We start from the raw sequence: 15795 nt of genomic DNA, 5'->3' as shown, positions 1-15795 counted from the left end.
GGACAGAAGGAAGGGGGAGGAAGCCCACAGGTTAACACAAGGGTGTACTGCCCCCCAAACAACCTGTGTTTCTTTCAAAACAGGTCATTTAACAGATTTCTATGTATTCAGAAGAAACGCACAGGTTGGACAAGGCCAACCTGGTCCTAGAGATTTTGGGGCAGCCTGCGGTTCCCCCAGAATATCAGCCTGCTCATTCTTATACATAATTAACGGCCCTGATGAGCCGCAAATGCAAAGAAAAGGTCCTTTGCTGAGTTAATAGTATACCTAAAACTATATGCAAAGGAAGCACGTTACCATCACGAGATTCTTCATTTTACTGATCAGCCTCTAATTTATTTCATGTTTACAGCCCACCACTAAAATAGAACTGCGTTCTGCATCTCATTCTGGTTTCAGGAAAATCTTTTTGGAGCAAGAGAGGCTCTATATCGTGATGTTCCCTTAAGGTTACTCTTAGCAGTATAAATTAGGATACATGCTCGATTTCACTTCATCCTCCTTGCTTTAAAAAATCTAACCATTTGCAGGGGCGCCTGAGTGGCTCAGTTGGTTAAGTGTCTTCCTTCAGCTCAGGTCATGGTCTTGGGGTCCTGGAGTCCTGGCGTCCTGGGATGGAGCCCTGCTTTGGGCTCCCTGCTCAGCGGGGAGTCTTCTAAACCCCCCCCCCGCCCCTTCCCCCATTTGTGCTTTCTCTCTCACTCACTCTCTCTCAAATAAATAAAATCTTTTTAAAAGTTTTTATACTATTCTTACTCTTACAACTTTTCTATAAATGTGAAATTATCTCTGGGGCATCTGGGTAGTTCAGTTGGTTAAGCATCCGACCCTTGATCTCAGCTCAGGTCATGATCTCAGGATCCTGGGATGGAGCCCCTTGTCAGGCTCCCTGCTCGGTGGGGAATCTGCTTCTCCCTCTGCCCTCTGTCCCTCCCCTCTGCTCATGCTCTCTTTCTCTCTCTCTCAAATAAATAAATAAAACCTTTTTAAAAAATCTAACCATTTGCAAAGAATTCTTGCTAACAGTCAATAACTTTCCAGGAAAGCACTGCGTTTGTGGGGTAAATCTTTCATGTTGTCCTGGGTGAAGTTTTCTGACGTGATCTCTCTGTCAGTAGAAGACCTACAACAGTCAGTGTGCTGCCAGAGAAAAGTCCGCAGTGGTCCTGGAACCACTTGCTTTGTTAGGGCTCCCAACGCTGTCTTTCTTGCTCTTTCCTTCCTCCATTCCCCTTTACTTCCGGTGCCTTAACCTTTAGCTGTATCCTTCCTTATAAATTGCTTTGCAGCCACGAAACAAAAAGAGGTGTGTGGGAGAAAGATGTCAAGAGTGGGAATTAAGACCGTTCAGTCTAAGTGACATGAGGTAGTTGTGTGACCCTGTGCCAATCACCTCCTCTCTGCTACCACTTCCTAATCTATAAAACAGCCAGGGAGCTGAATTACCGTTTATCCTTCAGACCAGGGGACGGATGATTAGGTAGCTCTTCCCTCAAAAGTGAGTTACCTGGTTGACCAGGCTCTTCTCAGGAAACTGATTGTTCTACTCTTTGTTGTCACTTAAGAATCATGAAGTTTGCCAGTCTCTCTCTTTTGAGGCATTTCTAAAATATACCTGTACTGCAGATAGTATTTTTGGAGTATCTCTTGAGGTGTTTATTACCTTTTGCTAGCAAGCTGGTTTTCTCTCACTGGCCCTCTTCTTTTTTTTTTTTTTTAAAGATTTTATTTATTTATTTGACAGAGAGAGAGACAGCCAGCGAGAGAGGGAACACAAGCTGGGGGAGTGGGAGAGGAAGAAGCAGGCTCACAGCGGAGGAGCCTGATGTGGGGCTCGATCCCATAACACCGGGATCACGCCCTGAGCCGAAGGCAGACGCTTAACCGCTGTGCCACCCAGGTGCCCCTCACTGGCCCCCTTCTATCATTAAGGCTAAGCCAAGAAGTTTGTTGCTGTAAGAAACAAGAAGACGAGTCCCACCCATAATAAATTCATTCATAAACAAGGAATCATAGGACTGTGCTATAGGGGAAGTTTCTACCACACAAAGGGAGAGTAGAAGCCTACCCAGAGAGGAAGGGTGAAAGGTTTTTTAAAAGGAAGAGCAATGAGCTGCCTAGGTTTTTCAGGACTGCACTTCTGATTCTCTTGAGTCTTGACCAGGGGGACATAAATGGGATGGTGAAGAATTAGGAACTGGGTATTTGGGGGAAGGAGTTGCAATAAGGAGGTTTGTGCTATGAATCCTGTGGGTAACTGTGGATAGACCCTACTTCATTGGGTGCCCTTGGCCGTGATGCACCTGGGCAGACAGAAAGCCACAGACGGGGTCCAGTGTCTGTCCCTCACTCCCATGTGATACAGGAGTGATCCTGGAGCTCTCCCACGTTCTCCATGGAGACATGGAGTACATCTAAGAGATGAGAGGCAGGGCTGTGGCAAAGGGGAAATAGCCTGAGCCAAATGGAAGTCATCGCTGATCTTCGAGAAGAACTACAACAAGAAAGGCAGGAATTCCCCCAAGTCCTGACCATAGAGACAGCATGAACCAGCAGCAGCAGACACGTCAGCACGGTACACAGTGAGGATAGAAGCCAATTCCTCGAGCCCAGCAAGATGAGTGTCACCAGCAGAACGCCGAGGCACCGACACTAAGGAAAGTTCTGCTTAGGCCAGTGAGAACTCAGGGAGGGACCTGCATGCCAACCACCTCGGCCACCCTTACCATGAGGACACACGAGTTCTCCCTAAGCCGGACAGGCAGAAAGGAGACAGAGGGATAAATACCACAGAAAGGAGAAACAACACTTACTTGAAGATTAACCTTGATGTAGCTGAATACTGATCCAAAAAGACTGAGCAAAGATGAAAACGAGTACTTTAAGCTGGCAAAGACAGCCAGAAAGTTTTTAAAACTGAGATGTAATTTATACACACGCAGTTTTAAGTCTATGTTCCGATGACTTCTGACAATGTGTACACTCAGTAACCACATCCACCACGACCAAGATAGAGGGCATTTTCCTCACCCCTAATATTCCCTCACGCTCCCTTGCAGTCAATCTCCACCAACCTCAGCACCATGCTGCCACTGACGTGCCTTCTGTCCAATACAGATTAGTTTTGTCAGCCAAGAATTCCATAAAAATGGAATCACATGATGTGGACTATTTTGTTTCCAGATTCTTTCAATCGGGATAATGTTTTGAGATTCATCTAGGATGTCGTGTGATCTGTGGATTCCCTTTTACTGCTGAACAGTAATCTGTAGTATGGGTCTACTGCAATTCACGTATTCACCTGTTGATGGACATTAGGGTCGTTTCCAGTTTTAGACCATTATGAACAAAGCTTCTGTGACATCCATATACGCGTCTTTTCATGGACATCTATTTTCATTCTCTTGAGTAAATATGTAGGAATGAAATTGCTGATTCATATCGTAAGTATATATTTAACTTCAGAAGAAACTCCCAGACTGTTTTGTAAAATGGCTACACGATATGATGAGTAATAGATTAGAAGTCCAGTTGGTCCAGTGTGTAATGGATTTTCAGTGTAATTTTAATTTGTGCTTCCCTGATGACTAAGAATGTTAACCATTTTTTTCATGTACTTATTAACTATTCATACATCTTCTTTTGTCTATTCAAATATCATGCACATTTGGGGGGGTTGTTTGTCTTTTACTGAGCTATAACAATTCCTTGTATATTGTAGATACAAGTCCTTTGTACACATGGATTACAAATATTTTCTCCCATTCCATGGCTTGCCCATTCATTTCTTAGTGATACATTCTGAAAAACAGAAGCTATTAATTTTGATGAACCAGAATTTATTTTTTCTTGTGTAGTCAAATATAGTTCCATATATGAGTGGTGAGCGATTACAAATTTAAATTAAAAAATACCACTTTATGGTAGCATCTCAAACCACGACATGCCCAGGAATAGACTTAACATAGTATTTGCATTATTTTTACACTAAAAACTACAAGACAGTGCTGAGAGAAATTTATAAATGCGTAAAAGACAGAGAGAGAGAGAGCTACCATGTTCATGCCACGGAAGATGTCAAATCTATCCAAATTGACTGATACTTTCAAAGGCTAGGAGTCACAGAGGACACCACGTGCCCCGCAGGGCAACGTCCCAAGAGCGCTAGGAGAGCATTCCAACACTCCTCTGCAGGGCCTTCCGAGCAGTGGAGCCGTGTTCCAGCTAGCCTTACGGCTTGTAGCCTGGGGCGAGCACAAGCTCTGAAAAGGACTCAGTGTGGAGGGACGTGAAAGAAACTCCTCTCCTCCGCTCGGGTTTGCACAGTCTCCGGCCCGGGGAGCCAGCTGTTTTTTCCGTTTGCAGTCTCTGGGTCTTAGGGATGCCTTCTACTGCATACGGATTTATTTTTGTTGCTCAATGGTATTACACATGTGCCACGAAAAATAATATTGTTCTCAGTAAAGAAAAACTAGTGCTTTGCTTTTTTTTTCCCCTTTCCTTTCTGCTTCTCTCTGCTTAGTCCTCCCACGGATCCTGCTAACAGGGGAATAAATAACTACCGACTTCATCCAGAAATCTGGGGGTGTCTGTTGGGCGCCTTCGAGCACTAAACTGAAACACTGACTTCTGGTCACGAAGCTGCCTGAGTTCCTATGCTGGGCGTGAGACTTTGGGGATAGGAACACTTTACATAAGACCTAGAATAAACAACAGAGCAATTTACATGGTATTTGGGCCAAGAGAAGGAGAAAAAGGTACAACCTGTGATTCACGTAAGACACAGAGCGTAGAAAGCACCTTCTTTCCCCCCCTGCCAGCTCCTACCCCGCAGAGCTGCTGAGTCTAGGCAACATCAGGAAAATGCTTACTGCTGCGTCTGAGAGTTTGTTGACGGTTTAATTCGTAACCAGGAGCTTGCCCCCAGTTTCCGCTTTCTGTCGTGATGGAGCTCTCGTCTCTCCTCTTTGGAAGTACACGTAACAGAAGCGATAGGCCTGGGCTGGAGCCCTCTCTGATAAAAAATACAATCTGCAGTCAGGGATGCCTGCGCCTGTCACGGTGTCTGGGATGAAGCTGGTACTCAACATTTGTGTGGCTCCGTGAAGAAATTCCTGTGTCTAACTCTGTGGCCTTGCAGAAGTCTTCAATTCTAATTTTGCGCTCTTACAGCGTATGGAATTATTAGGTCAGAATATGTTCTATCGAGGCCTCGTGGCTGCAGAGGAGAACCTTGGGGCTTGAGATGCATGGCACAGAGTCTTTCTGTTAGTGCACAGAGAGCCTTTTATTGAAGAACAGTGCTGCCAGTCTATACCACATTTTCCTCACTCTATAATCACGGCCACCGCCGTGTTGTGGCAATGGGAGAGGCAACCAGTCAAATATTTCAGTTGGCTCGAAGTATAAACGCCTCAAGTCATGCGGCGTTGGGGGAGAACTGGTGTTTGAAAGCCAGTTCAGGCAGAACTCAGGTCTGCAGGAGTGTGAGCTCCCTAAGAGCGGGGGACCCATGATGTTTCTCATGCCTCAGATAGTGCCTGGAAGACAACAGGCGCTCAATAGACATTTAGGGAACGAACATCCCCAATTCTCGAGTTCTGGATGTCTTCTCAAATCACATGGAGAAGGGGTATAGGGAGCTTGAGGGATGGGGGCAAGAAATCACCTATCTGTTCTTTGCTCTTTTTATCCACTGTCAAGCCAGATTGACCAGCCTTCCCAGCATCTGGGTAACAGAGCCTTAAGTGAATATATCTCACTGAATACACCAGCATGGCCAGGCCCTGCCCCCAGACCAGGCCAAACCTGCAAACATAACTTCGCTGCCAGTATGATGGAAAAACTCAGATTTTTCCTTCTTGTGTAGGGAAAATCCAGTTCTTCCCTACTATGTGTTTCTCTCCCATGAGTCTCCTTTATGGCTCACACAAAACACTTCACTTCTGACACTTCTGGTCACCTCCACACCAAGAAGCAATTCTGGGACATCAGCAGGGTGTCCAAGAATTCAACTCAATTCTGACATTCTACCCAGAGAAAGTGTCAGAGCCCACAGGTTAAGGGCTCAGTCCCAAAAGACTGTCCTTCCCCCCACCACCTTCGGACACCAGTCACATGCCTAGGGTATCATCTGAGCTTCTGACCAACAAACGATAGGTCAGCGGTGCCAATGACCTCTTCCTTGGGTTCCACTAATTTGCTAGAGCGGCTCACAGAACTCAGGGAAACACTCATGTTTACCAGTTTACTATGAAAGCCTATGATAAAGGATACAGATGGACATCTAGGTACCAGAGATGTGCAGGGCAAGGTATGTGAGCAGGGCCACGGGGCTTCCATGCCCTGTCTGGGTATGACACTTTCCCCACACCTCTACGTACTCCCCAACCCAGAAGCTCCCTGTGCCCCACACTACTGGGATTTTATGAAGCCTTCCTCACATAGACGTGATCAATTCTTAACTCCATTCTCCGTGCCTCTCCTCTCTCTGAAAAAGGGAGGGGGGTGTGGGGCTAAAAATCCCAAGCTTCTAATCACGGCTTGGCCTTTCTGGGGACCAAGAGAGTGGCTAAAAACGCATGCGGGGTGCTGCAGGGCTCACCTACAGAGCCTGGCGCTCGGCCACTGTCTGGCCCACACTGCACAGGCCATCAAATTCCACAGGCCCTTAGAGATGTTTATTTTTGCGCTCTGTAGACTCTGCTCACGGCTTGAGCCACGGTAGGTCACACAAAGGACAAGGTGCTGCCAAGGCCGAGAATGTGGTGTACTCTTTAGTGCAAGACCGAGGACCGGAATTTCTTTCTGGAAATGAAAAACTTAGAATTGATTTCACAAAAATTCTTTCAAGATGTGGGTGGTTGTCTTTGTCTCTATCCTGATAGAAATAGTTAGAACTGAACGAGTCATTCTACTCCCCCCTAATTTTGGACCCAGGGAAAAGTTTGGTGAACTTTCACAACAAAGGCCTTGGAAGTAGTTCCCAACGAACTTTTTCACATGTGAGTTTGCTCTATACATTTTTAAATATTTCCTAAAAGTAAATAAATAAAGTATTTCCTTAGCCAAACAGGCAACAGTTATATTTTTAATATTATTTGTTGATTAAGAAAATATATAAAGACACACCTAGGTGGCTCAGTCAGTTAAGCATCTGCCTTCTGCTCAGGTCATGATCCCAGGGTCCTGGGATCGAGCCCCACATCAGTCTCTGTTCAGCAGNGAGCCTGCTTCTCCCTCTCCCTCTGCCTGCTGCTCCCCCTGCTTGTGCTCTCTCTGTCAAAAAAATAAATAAAATCTTAAAAAAAATATAAAGACATCAGTTAAAATGAATTTTATGGTATTTTCAAATATATTTTATTTTATAAATCACCAAGGCACTTACAAACACTTGACAAAGCCCGGCAATTAGGTAAGATGTTTTTCTGTCCCGGGCGGTGCTGCATGTACTGTGGATTTGTACACCCTGTACTAATTCTCTGTCTCTTTCCCGGTCAGAGACCCCCAGATTAGAAGCCCCTCTCTGTTTATTAAGGGTAGGGCTAGTGCCTTAGAGAACATAAATTCCTTCCAGTTTACTAGGCGTATTATTTCTCCAAGGTCCTAGTAGGGGCCAGGAAGTTGGGGAGACCTCAACAAAGACATTTATAAAGATGAGAGCTGTGTTCATAAACTCTAACAAAGGTCAGTAGAGTCCCCTGGGGCTAGTAACAGCAGAAGATATTACCACCTCTGGGCCTGAAAGGCAGAGGGAGAGAGCAATTACCAGAACCTTCCGTAAAGTTACCGTAGAAAATCCTGGGCAAAGGAAAGCAGCCAGGTCCCAAGGATCAGACAGTAAAAGAGCCAAGGAAACAAATACACCAGCCTCTCCCTCTTGACGCCTTTCAAGTCCTCTCGGTAGCCGGACCCATGGGGGACCCAGTGGCTGCAGCTCTTATGTGTCAGTCTCCCAGGGTAGAAATGGATGGACAGTGAACTTAGAGGGACAGATGGAAGCCGTCCTGCACCCCAGTGTGGGCTGCAAGCTTGTGTTATGCACCAGGGCTATGGCTGAAAGTTGAGGAGAATTCCTGAGCCATCGTGGGCTTGCCTTTAGACAAGATCAAGTCACTTGAGGTTACCAACTCCAATCTTTTGGCTTATTTCAAATATAAAACTCAATTGTGAAACTGACCTCCTCTTTTGCTGCTCTTACTTTAGTGCTCCCTTATTTCAGCCAGCAATCACCCTAAAGGGACAATGCCCAAATCTGCGTCTCTGCTGCCAACCTTCCTCAAGCTTCCGAGAGCCTACAAGGTACCTCGAACTCATGTGTCCAAAAAATCACTGGCTCTTCTCTGCTGGAAACACCGTGTGTGTGTGTGATGCTTTTAGCATGTTCAACTAGGCATATTAGAACACCCTGAGTCCCCTTGACAACTCCCCAGCTCTCATAACAAGGGAGGCCGACTCTTACCACGTCCGCTTGTGTGCCTCTCACATCTGCCTTCCCACTTGCATTTCCCTTCGTCTTGGGCCTGAACCGAGTCGGGGCCTGCCGCCGCGCGCCCGGCTCCACCCGCCCTGCAGAGCGACCCTGTCTAGACTTCCCTGCTACTCGCTAACGGCAAGCTCTTATTGAGTGTCTCACTGCCTCGGTTCCCTTATCTGCAAGACAGAGCCGTGGATAATACCTACGACTGGGGACAAGGACCTCCTTTCCATTGATTCCACGTGTTGGGAACCCTGGTAGATGTGACACCCCTGGCCTTTCTCAACCTCCTTGCTGACGTTTCTCCACAGCAGGAAAGCAGTTATCTGACTTGTGACTTTGGGAGACCCAGGTACAGTTGCCTTGGTCAGTTCAGCCCTTCTCTTCCTCGGTATTTGTTTTGGTTTGGTTTTTTTGGTTTTATCTGGTTTTGGTTTTGTTTGTTTGTTTGTTTGTTTGTTTTTTCCCACCTGGGATCTGCCTGTTAGGAGAGAGGGCCCATCCTTCTCAGGTCTTCCATGCTGTAAATGAAATAGGGGCAGGTGCCCTTGCAAGTCAGCCTGTGGTTGGCAGGGCTGGCAGGGCTGGCAGGGATTGCGGTTAGGCAAATCTGCATTTTTGTGGGGAAAGTACTGCAATCCTACTTGGCTGGTATTCCTAAGCCTCATTCCCCAGAGCTCAGTACCATGAGTTGTGAAGGTGGCATTTTGATCTTTATGGGTTGAACACCTGTTTCCACCTCTACATTGGTTTTGAACTTAGGGAAAAGATGAGTGTTTTTTTATTGATCCTTTCAAATCCCCATTCCTGCCTCACAGAGTTATTTGGAAAATGAACTGAGGTAATCCATATTATATCACAGAGCATAGGATCGCCCCACAGCATAAGCATTCAAATAAATGTTAGCTATTATCACTCTCACTGTTGTTATAGACGGCCTCCGTGAGCATTAGGAGAAGGGTGAGGAATTTAAGATTTCAATATCCTATGATTATTATCATTTTTTATATCAAGATAGCATGGGAGAGTAACAGTTACATCAGGTAGAACTTTATAAAGTGCAAAAGAAGATCTATCATCTTTCCCTGTCCAGAGACTTCGCACTGGAGCGTGTACGTGTGTTCTGAGGCTGGGTGTGCAAAATGTTCTGAGACAGCAGTTCTCTAAGAAGGAGGCTTACAAGAGGCCCTTAGGCCACGATGCAGTTGTAAACAGTAACATAACACTGCCAGAAAAAAAATTTTTAAAGAAAAAAGAGGGGTGCCTGGGTGGCTCCATCAGTTAAGCGTCGGACTCTTGATTTCGGCCCAGGTCATGATCTCAGGGTCCTGGGATCGAGCCCTGGGGGCTCTGCGCTCAGGGGGGAGTCTGCTTCTCTCCCTCTCCCTCCGCCCTTCCCACTGCTCAGGCTCACTCTCTCTCTCTCTCCAGTAAATAAATAAATCTTTTTTAAAAAAAGAAAGAAAAAAGTGACCCACATTCCTCTGACAGGATATCCCTCTCTAAAGGATTCCAGGGGTTCCCTCCTCCCTCTACTGCTGCTCTTGAGGCCTTCAAAACTGCCACAAAGAGGAACGCCTGGGTGGCTCAGTCCATTAAGCGTCTGCCTTCTGCTCAGGTCATGATCCCGGGGTCCTGGGATTGAGCCCCGAATCAGGCTCTCTGCTCTGCAGGGAGTTTGCTTTTCCCTCTGCCCTTCACCCTGCTCATGCTCTCTCTCTCTCTCTTTCTCTCTCTCTGGTAAATAAATAAATTAAAACCTTTTTCAAAAACCTGCCACAAGTATGAACACTGCATCACGTTGTTAAGCACACACAACAGGGCCCTGAGGTGGCTCAGACATGTCTGGCTTGGAAACCCAGCTCAGACAACCACCGGCTGAATAACTTTGCCTCGGGACCTGGTTTGCTGAATCCCAGACTCCTGCCGTGTACATCTGAGTTCATAGGTCCTCTCTAATGGGGCTTTCATGAGGAGTAAAGGGCAAAGTACATGGAAAAGCACCTCCGCCTATTAAAATATTCTCAAAACATGCTTACCTAAGTTAAACTTATACCAGCTACTAGTTCGAATAGTGACATGAATACCAAATTATTAATAAATGAATATCTTCATCATAGCTGAAAGCACCCATATTTTTCTTCCTAGAGTATCCAAAGGGAAAAAAGGCCAGGAGAACCCAATGACCTCATGTTGCTCTGTCAACTTTCTCTTGTGACCTAGAGGCAAAAGGGGTCGATAATGGGCAGAGAATGGCAGAAAAAAATGACAGAGAAAACATTCAAGAAATACCACAGTTCTTGAACATTTAAACCAATTTTCACTTCTTTGCAGAATTTAGTTGGTTCTTTTGAAATGCACGCTGAAATTCTCTGCAGGCAATTACCTGTATACTGATTATCTGTATCCACATTCTCTTCCCTTTTAATGACTTTTCCTAAGGGGTACATGATGGCACGTCCCAGCCTTGGATTCCAATAAAGCCCTTCCCAGGGATGGTCACGAGGACCGTGGCAGCATCAAAACCGCGCCGATGCTGGGCTAACCACACTCCGAACACGAGATGTACGCGCTAGGCTACAGCTGCAGAAAATGCGTATGTATAAAGACAAGACGAGAAAGCACTGCACAGAAATAGAAAGTAGTTGTGTGAAGAAAGTAAGATGATGAATGCTCTTTTCTGAATTTCTTGGAAGACTCATAGCCTTCTTATAAAAAGTAATAAAACCATTTTTACATGCTTGTAACTAAGTGTGGACTTGCTGTTTTTTCCATTTTATATCAGTTTATATAGGCTTTCTCATATAGTTAACAGAGGTGACATTTCACATTGAATATATGTATCATGTTTGGTGTCTTTATTCCAACTCATCAAGATTTTATCCTCCCAGTAATACTTGAGGAGGCTTTGCTTTGGGAGGACTCTCTCACACATGAATTGAAGGTCACCCCTCACGTCTTTTCTTCCCAACAGGCCGAAAACAAAAAATCTACCCGTGGAAAGAAAATCTAATCATATTTTAAAGTTGTCTAATTTAGTTTTTATTTTTTTTCCATATATGTGTATGTGTGGTGTAGTGTGTGTGTATGTGAGTATAAAATAAAGACATTTATTCCAGCATGATCTTTTACTACAATTTTCAAGTTTGTTTTCCTCATAGAAAGTGTTGTAATATTTGATGGGTAAATAACAGGCAATGAAAAGTCCACCTTAGGACAACTGTACTGGCTGGAATGAGAACGGGACACTCTTGCTCACGGCATTTTAGGCTCACGTGAGAACATCATTCCCTCTTCTTTGACAGACTTTTTGAGAGAATGCTGAGAATGACAAAATTGTCTTCACTGGGGGTAGAGGGAAAAAGGAGTTACTTAACGTGTTCAGGAAAAGGATAAATAAAGTCCTGAGTTATATTGGATAGTTTTAGAATCTTGGAATGAGAATAATCTGAACAGAGAAAATAAACATTTTGATTTTAACAAAACAATCATTTATAAGATTGAAAAGTACAGCTTTGTGTCTACTTAACCACTCACGTCTTAAACCGATATTCCTCAGAGAATCGAGTGTCAAATAACACAAAGTCAATTTATTGGACTTCCCATTTCTCAAAAACACAGCCAATTAAGAACACAGCAAAAAAGGCTGATGAATGGCTGAAGTTCACATTCCAAAGGCCAGTGTATTTTTACTAAGCATTCTACATCAACAAGTTACAGGTTTCAGGCCCACCAATGATAAGCAGTAATCACAGTGTGTGTTTGGGGGGGGAGGGGAGGTATCACAGACAAATCTGTCACCAAGGGTGAGATCATTGCTATGGGTCTAGGAGCAATAGAGACGACCCAGGAAAAAAAGAAATAAAGAACAGAGAGGAGGATAAAACAAAGAAAAGACCCAGAAAATTCAAAAACTTAGAGTCATTTTGTTAAATAAACCAGAGCAGAAGCAGAAATCTCTAACAGTTGTGGCCACCAGCCGAAATAGTTCTTAAGAAGCTGTTTGGGTCCCCGAAGATGGAAGGGGACGCTGCTGTGTGTGTCCTGCAGGGCTGGTGGGCAGCCCGCTCACTGCCTGGAACCGAGGAGCGCCTGGGGTTGCGTGTAAGACCCCATACGGTTCCCGTCTATATATGAAAAAAGAAAAAGTCCACAAAGACTGAGAAATGGGCATCCCCTCACCTCAGTCAAAGATGGAGGCTCAGGATTCAAAAAAAGAAAAAGATTTAATGAAATCTCTCTGGGGAAGAAAAATGTTAAGAGCCAGAGTCAAATGCAGTTTGTGATTTACATATGTAAATTATGTGACCGTGACATGAAATAAGTAGAAACAAGCCTAAAAACAGAGAAGAGGAGATGAATATTACAGAAACAGAGGCCTCCTCGATCCCTTCTCTTTTTCTCAGCTTTGCTTCTCATGTGGATCACGTGACTCTGAGGAACAGTTGCTTTTGCAGTTGGCGGGTCAAAGGTCTGAGGTCAGAGAACAGCAGGTACACAGCGTTCCAGAAGAGATGCGTGTGCTTGCTGGTAGCGAATCGACCCCCGCAGGGCAAAAGACACTCAAGGAAGAAATCTGGAAGAACGGGGTGCCACGCAGACCCTTTCACTGCCAGTGGGCAATGCTTCAGGCGGCCACCCCGAGTCCCTTTCACGGCCGGCTGGGAACAGGGCCATAGGCTCTGTGCAATCTGTACAAAGGGTCAGATTCCTCCAAACGAGCATGGCCATCCTGGGCAAGGCAACCAGGCTTCTCTAAGGGGAATAACATTTGACTAATTGGATATTGGAAGGAAATGCCCAGGACGGTGGGGCAAAAAAGACAATTCAACATTTTAATTCTATAGACGAATATCTAGAGCCAGCCGCCGCGCTCAGGGACTCACACACATGATGGTCTTTCAGAAGAGAATCGGGGTCTCTGCTCTTCACTCTCAGCGAAACTCGGCATCACGGTACCATGATTTTGTTTAGCAGAATTTCCCTTTCCTTCCCGAACTGATTCTGTGCCTACAGAAGTGCTAATAAGAGCTTGGCAGTCAAACCCTCTCTCCCGCAAACTGACAGACTATGGGAGAGGTTCAGTGAAGTTTTAAAATAATCTAGCTTTGGGGCACCTGGGTGGCTCAGTCAGTAAGGCGTCTGCCTTCGGCTCAGGTCATGATCCCGGGGTCTTGGGGTCGAGTCCCACATCGGGCCCTCCGCTCCTTGGGGAGCCTGCGTCTCCCTCTCCCTCTGCCTGCCATTCCCCCTCCTTGTGCACTGTCTCTCTGTCAAATAAATGAATAAAATCTTTAAAAATAATAAAATAAAATAATCTAGCTTTAATTAATTGGTCATTGTAATGCGTATGGCTGGGATAGGAGGACCAACAAACCAACCAGAGTGAGAGTTTCCCACCAGATGCCTTGGAAATCTAGAGATGCTCCTTTTCTGAGCGGTATGGATTCCCAAAGGACCACCTCCCCCTTGTAAAAGAAATAAGGAGGAAGGCTCTGGCTGAGGACGCAGAGAGCTCACGGGGAACCAAGATACAGGCTCTACCCAGAGACAGCAAGCTCTGGTTGAGATCATTCTGCACAGTATCAGGATAAGTAGAAGCTTTGATGTGACAAGAGTCAAAATGAAAAGGGACATGACAGAAAAGTGACTAGGGAGTGGCTTTTATCCTTGTCAGTACTGGACACTGTACAGCCTCACGGAAGGAGTCTTTCATGAGGAAAGAAAGAATGATTGTGCTTTTTACTTGTAAATAGTCATCTCTAGAAAATGTGGGCATATTAATATCAGTGGCATTATCATTGTCAAAAAAACTTTTAAAATTACCCTTCGTATTGTTTTCATTTAAATAAGGAAACCAGGCCTACCCCTATATAGACACACCATTTTGACCAAAACAATACTGTTCAATGTGGTCATCAATATCACACCTCAGACGTGGCTCCCGATGACTGTTGGGGGTTTCCAAAAATCACAGCCACTCTCTTGGAGTGAAGAGCCACTGTTGATATTCAAAAGAATATGCTAACGGCTTAAAGTAGTTTCAAAAAATGAGTCTCCAAAATATTGTGAACAATGATAGGTTGACCTTAAAAATTCCTAAGGTGGCTGTTTTTAGGAAGATAATATCATTCGGATATTTATTTCCTTTTGAGTCAATACTGTCTTACGGGTATTTAAACAGGTGAATATATAATAAGTTTTGTTATTTCAGAAATGATGAAAAAAGGTGTAAAAGTTACTGTTGACTAGTCATTTGGTGTAAAAGTTATTGTTGACTAGAACGGTATCAGTTCAATGTGCTGCTATGATCAGGGAGTCAACAGAATTCTGGTCATCATCAAGGGGAAACAGGAACAAACTAAAAAATATAATTCCCCTTGTATCCAACCTAGCGTCCGTAAGCTACAGTTCTGTTATCTGAAAACCAAGAAAAAGATAACAATTTCAGAAGGGTCAGAGGTAGAGGACTCCAGTGTCTCAAGACATGAAGGGTCTTCATAGGAAGAGGAATTTAAAAGTAGGGCTCTTGTTCAACAGGCAAAGAAATAGATCAAAGGTTGACGGGCTCGAAGATTACAAAATCACGATGCGCAGGTATGATGAATCTGGACTTGCGACATATCTCAGAACCTGCTGGCAACTCCTGAAGCCCGAAAGAGATCCCAGTGGCCTGTATGTGAAACAACATTCTCTGATTCTCCAACTCTCCAACAATCCTCCACAACGGCGGGTCCGCATTTCGATTCTGATACTCTCAACCCGGAGTCAGCATCAGAACCCCACAAGTTAAAGGGCACAGCCTGCCAGACTGCCCCCACTCCAGATGCCATCTCAAGTTCTGGGCCACCTGTACTCCTGACCAATCAGCTAGAAACTGGGGTTCCCCCAACCCCTCCTCAGCTTTGACAACTTGCTAGAACAGCCCACAGAACTCAGGAAAACACTTTATTTATGTTTATTGGTTAATTGCAAAGGATACAGATGACAGCCAGATGGAAAGGTACATAGGGCAAGGTCGGGAAGGGTCCTGAGTTGGGAGCTTCCGTCTGTGGAGTTGGGGTGAGTCACCCTCCCGGCAGGTGAGTGCACGTGGATGTGTCCAACAACCTGGAAGCTCTCCAAGTCTCGTGAAGAGTTGTTTTAGAGCCTGATCTCCAGCCCCACTTCTTTCCCCTCCCAGGAGATCAGTGAGTGGGGCTTAAAGTCCAAATCATGTGATATTCTACTGACCGGACCCATCCTGAGGCTGCCAGGGCCCCCACCCGAAGCTATCTCACCAGCATAAACTCCAGTGGGCTCAAAAGGGGTTCCTT

This window comes from Ursus maritimus, unplaced genomic scaffold (genome assembly GCF_017311325.1).
Source record: "Ursus maritimus isolate PB19 unplaced genomic scaffold, ASM1731132v1 scaffold_7, whole genome shotgun sequence".
In the NCBI taxonomy this organism is placed as follows: Eukaryota; Metazoa; Chordata; class Mammalia; order Carnivora; family Ursidae; genus Ursus; species Ursus maritimus.
The sequence above is the reverse complement of the archived record's forward strand: the minus strand, read 5'-3'. Positions refer to the sequence as shown.